This window comes from Bos javanicus, chromosome 2 (assembly GCF_032452875.1).
Source record: "Bos javanicus breed banteng chromosome 2, ARS-OSU_banteng_1.0, whole genome shotgun sequence".
NCBI classification, from domain to species: domain Eukaryota; kingdom Metazoa; phylum Chordata; class Mammalia; order Artiodactyla; family Bovidae; genus Bos; species Bos javanicus.
Window position 1 is genome coordinate 13473182 of NC_083869.1, and position 5460 is coordinate 13478641.

General features: G+C 37.4%; 1 non-coding gene across 1 annotated transcript; it reads right to left on the minus strand.

Annotated features, from left to right (window-relative positions):
- Positions 1-3127: 3127 nt before the first annotated feature.
- On the minus strand, positions 3128-3199 carry TRNAC-GCA (transfer RNA cysteine (anticodon GCA)). Its single transcript has one exon. It is a non-coding gene; the product is annotated as a tRNA-Cys (tRNA).
- Between the last annotated feature and the right edge of the window lie 2261 nt (positions 3200-5460).

A 5460-nucleotide genomic window follows, 5' to 3' on the forward strand; every position in this document is an offset into this window, starting at 1 on the left:
TTCCAGATTTTGACATTTAAAAGAAGTCTAGAATCATAGATAAAGTACATCTTAAATTAATGCTGTAGATCAACATCCAGTAAATAACACAGTTGCCATTAACTATTTCTGAACACATTTTCTCCTCTAAAGAAAAAAAAAAAAACCTTCTTTCCTAAACAAGGTATCCTCTGGTGAGTAACCTTGAAAATAATTTCCAAAGTCACAAAGCATCTTTGTTCTTTTTCTATAACTATCACTACTCTTATACTTCTTCTTATATCACAGCATCATCCCATTAAAAAAGAAGAAGAATCAGAAACTCCTCAACTACAGCACTAAAACCTGGCAATTGCTAAATGGCCAGTCTCAAGACTCAAGAACAAAACATCAGTATTAAACGTTAAGAATCCTGGTAATTGTTTTTTAAAAAAAAATCTGTGAAATCTTGATATGACTATCTGATGGTGGTTCATCAAGGTAGCTTTCTAACCTCCTTTAAAATAAACTTTCTTTCCTCCTTTAAAATCTTACTCAAGATCAGTTTGCCTGTAGATGGAGAAATATTTTAACTCATCAATCACCAATAAAAACATGATCTTTATATGTCAAGCAAATTGCATTTCTAGTCTTGATGAAGACAACAGCAAGACATCAATCGGTTGCTATGCCATTCCAAAAGATCTCTTATGAGACAAATTAGAGCAATGTTACACGCCATGTGACTATTAAAAATTATCAGGGCACAGTGCAGTATGGCAGGCATCTTTCACTCTCTCCCTTTCTCTCCTACATCAGCCTGTCACCAGTACTGACATTCTCTCAGTGTCATCTTCCTTCCCTTCACTTGTTCTTTCTGCTCCTTTCCCCGGTTCTTATCATCTTATGCCTGAATAATTACGATATTCTCCTAGCTCAGTAAATCTCAGCCATCGATCTGAGGAGTCATGCAAGTACATGACAAAGACTCACTGGTGAAAGAGGAAATGAGAAAATAAGGACAATGCAGTAAGTCTTTAATAACACCAAAATTATTCATTTTTAATGTTCTGTCCTTTACTCTGGAAGGACACTCTTGCCCTTCCTACCTATAATTTGAGGTTAAAATTCAATTCTTTTCTGAAATAGTGAAGATAAAAATATGGTGATTTTTTTAAACATCCTTCGATAGGTAAATAAACACTTGACAACTATATGCTAGTCCTCATGAATTCTTTTAGGAACTTCACTAGTCTATGAAACCAAAACTTTGTAAAACAGTAAAAACTAAGCTTCTTGAGTCTGGTTACTTCCTTCCAAATTCCAAAACCAGGCCCAACAGATGTAATATACAACATGATGACTATAATTAACGATACTGAATCTTTTTTTGACAGATGCTAAGAGAATAGAAGCACAAGCTGAAATCAAGATTGCCAGGAGAAATATCAATAACCTCAGATATGCAGATGACACCACCATTATGGCAGAAAGTGAAGAGGAACTAAAGAGCCTCTTGATGAAAGTGAAAGTGGAGAGTGAAAAGGTTGGCTTAAAGCTCAACATTCAGAAACTGAGATCATGGCATCCGGTCCCATCACTTCATGGGAAATAGATGGGGAAACAGTGGAAACAGTGGCCGACTATTTTTGGGGGGCTCCAAAATCACTGCAGATGGTGACTGAAGCCATGAAATTAAAAGACACTTACTCCTTGGAAGAAAAGTTATGACCAACCTAGATAGTATACTGAAAAGCAGAGACATTACTTTGCCAACAAAGGTCCGTCTAGTCAAGGCTATGGTTTTTCCTGTGGTCATGTATGGATGTGAGAGTTGGACTGTGAAGAAGGCTGAGCACCGAAGAATTGATGCTTTTGAACTGTGGTGTTGGAGAAGACTCTTGAGAGTCCCTTGGACTGCAAGGAGATCCCAGTCCATTCTCAAGGAGATCAGCCCTGGGTGTTCTTTGGAAGGAATGATGCTAAAGCTGAAACTCCAGTACTTTGGCCACCTCATGTGAAGGGTTGACTCCTTGGAAAAGACTGTGATGCTGGGAGGGATTGGGGGCAGGAGGAGAAGGGGATGACAGAGGATGAGATGGCTGGATGACATCACCGACTCGATGGACATGAGCTTGAGTGAACTCTGGGAGCTGGTGATGGATAGGGAGGCCTGGTGTGCTGCGATTCATGGGGTCACAAAGATTGGACACGACTGAGCAACTGAACTGAACTGAAGAGAATAGATCTTAACAGTTCTCATCACAAGCAAAATACTGTGTAACTATGTGAGGTGATGGATGTTACCTAAGTTTATTGTGGCAAACATTTTGTTTTATACAACAATGCACATATAAATATCAATGAATCAATACATATGCTTTTGAACTGTGGTTCAATGATATTATAATATCACTAGTGCTGTATGTCAATTACATCTCTATAAAACAGAGAAAGAAATGTCTTTGAACAGAAAGTTCTTTGCTGCATTCAGCATGCATTCTAACACCTACAGCAGCCCCTACAACCTGGCCTTACCGTACCTGTCGACCTCCTGTAGAGAGGCAGGTGCCTTCACTGTTTTCCACATAATATGCTTTTAGCTCCAGGTTTTTGATCATGCTCTTAGCTCCTGGAAGAAAACCTCTGTCATTCTCAATTTAAACATGCCTAAAACTAAACAATTCTATTTATTCCAGCAAATGATTGCTCATCCTGTTTGTTTGTTCTACCTCCCTTCTAGAACCAAATTCTCTGAATTTCTTTTCTTGCTGAGTCAGCAATAAATGTTAATCTTATTGTCTTGAGTGTTTCCAGTAAGAGTGTGCATATTCTCAAGGAGGTTGCCTTTGAGGCTTTTATTAATATAAATTTGAAATAGGAAAAGTAAAGAAATGTTTTTGAATCTAGTGTTCACCTATCTATTCCTTTAATTTTTAAAATTATCTTGATAGCCTAGATGTTAATCATATACATATCAGCCTTACAGACAGAGTATTGTTTTGAAGATTTGTGTGTGTGTGTGTGTGTGTGTGTGTGTGTGTGAAGTCACTCAGTCGTGTCCGAGTCTTTGAGACCCCGTGGACTGTAGCCCGCCAGGCTCCTCTGTCCATGGGATTCTCCAGGCAGGAATACTGGAGTGGGTTGCCATTTCCTTCTCCAGGGGATCTTCCCAACCCAGGGATTGAACCTGGGTCTCCTGCATTGCAGGCAGACGCTTTATCCTCTGAGCCACCAGGGAAGATTCATAGACACAGATAAAAGAGCCAGATATGCTGACAAAATTTTGTCATGAATAATTTAGGACAGACCAAAACTTAAATCAACAGTCTGGTGGCTATATTTAAGATAACAATCATATCCAATTACTCTTCTTACTAGTTCTACCCAAACTTCTTTAACCTCTTCTCATTGCTGAAGAGTATCAAACAAAAACAAACAAAAAAGAGTATCAAAACATCCATTTCTATGTTAAAGACAGTGTAATCATGTCTGTTCAGAGAAGAATGAGACAAAAGAATATCTATGAAAGTGCACAACAGTTCTTTACTGCCAACCTAAACTCATCTAATATCTAAACTCATTCAACATATAAGATCTTGACAAAATAAATTAGGAGAAATGTATGGTCTTGCCATCTTTGAATAAAAATGTCCATTTAAAAAATTAATTTCCTTTGAATTGTTACTGTATCTATGTTGTTAATTATATACTTGTACTACATCTAAGCAGCTGAGGATAGTAAAAACAGCTCTAAATTCAGAATCAGAAGACCCAGATTTGAGCAAACACACACTCATAAGCTGTGGCAATGTAACTATGGTAATTTATCTTCCTCTCTGAGTTTTCATTTCTTCATCTGTAAATAGGGGGGAAATAAAAACCCTTCAAAAAAGTTGTTTGAGGATTAAATGAAGAAAATCTTTGTAATGTTATTGCATTACTATAGAGAAGTCTCAAATTGAACAAGGCTTCATTATATGTGTGCTCAAGTATCGTGACTGTAAGGCAGGAGGAAAAAAAAAGCAAGCTGCCTGCAATCAAAATCCCAACTAAAATAAATAAGAACAGAAAATACCTTGAATACTTTCAAAACTTGCAACCAAAGGTAATATTTCAAGTGACACAAAAATACTTTTATTATACAAGTTTCTGTTTACTGCTAATAAAAATGTTATTTCTTATTCCATACAGTTTGACTGACAGTTTCAATTTTCTCTTTGGCTAAGAGGAGATGAACTACTCAGCGAATAATTGTGTACTGTGTCATAATATAAAATTAAAGAGATTTATGCAGGAAGTTTAAAAACTAATTATATATGGTTTTTATGAAAAATTTCCTTGCCATGAGCCATTTCACTAAATCAATGAGGTCAAAAGTCAATTTGCAATAGGCTGAAGAGGTGAAAAAGTGCCAGTTAAATGCTTTCCTTGTAAGAAGTTCTACTAAGAAAGAATGGAGGAAGTTATCACAGAATCTAAAGGGCCCCAACAGAGACAGGTAGAAGGGAAAGATGGAAGGAGGAGGGTGGTATGTGAGTTCAAAGCGATCAGGGAAATGGTAAGGAGAAATTGGCAGACTCATAAGCAATTACTGATGTTGGCAAAGTAAATGAGACGCAAGGAAATGGGGGTAGTAAGAGCCTCACTCTTTCTGCAGTTCAGATCTGGATTTTCTCCCTTTGGTTGTCATTTGAAAGACACTGTTTCTTTCACATTGCATAACTTACTAAAATTGCAAATGACCTCCTAAATGCCAAATCAAATGAACACTTTTCAATCTCTGTCTGGTGATGAAGCATTTGATGTCTTTATCTTCTTGAAAATTTTTCCATATTTTTCTTCTTGAATCTCCTTGAAAATCGCTCTTTCTTACGGCCCTCTCTGAATCATTAGGATACAAAAGGTTATGAGTTGTAACGAACAAAACACTGGTGCACCCCGACAAAAGTGTGTCCCTCGATGACGCTGCAAGTCTGGGACCACACTTAAGGAACTTTGATACTGATAATCACTCAGGGGATCAGGGTGACAGAGGCTTCAGCTCAACACATTTTATAATCATCAGGACAAGGAAAAAGGAACCAGCTGACTCCTGTATTGCCTCTTAAAGCTCCTCCCCAGAAGTGATACACATCATTTCTGTTCACACTCCAGTGACCAAAGCAATAATTTCACAGCGACCTGAGATGCCCAATACTACCCAATGTCCAAAGAAACATTCCCTATATTCTTTCCCTCCCATTATAAATGTTTTACAAAATTAGACTCAATCTCCTTTTTCCACATTCTTCCTGAGTGACCTTATTCACTTCCTATGTGACAATAATACAAACCTCTCTCATAAACTCCAGACCCACTTATCTCTACTTGAATATCCCAAAAGCACCCTTAATTTAACATGTCTAAATCCAAACTAATTACCCACCCTATGCCATCTCTCATAGTAAAGAGAGATGTTTGCTGTCTTTTCCTTTCTATTCAACTGTAATTTTCTCTAGA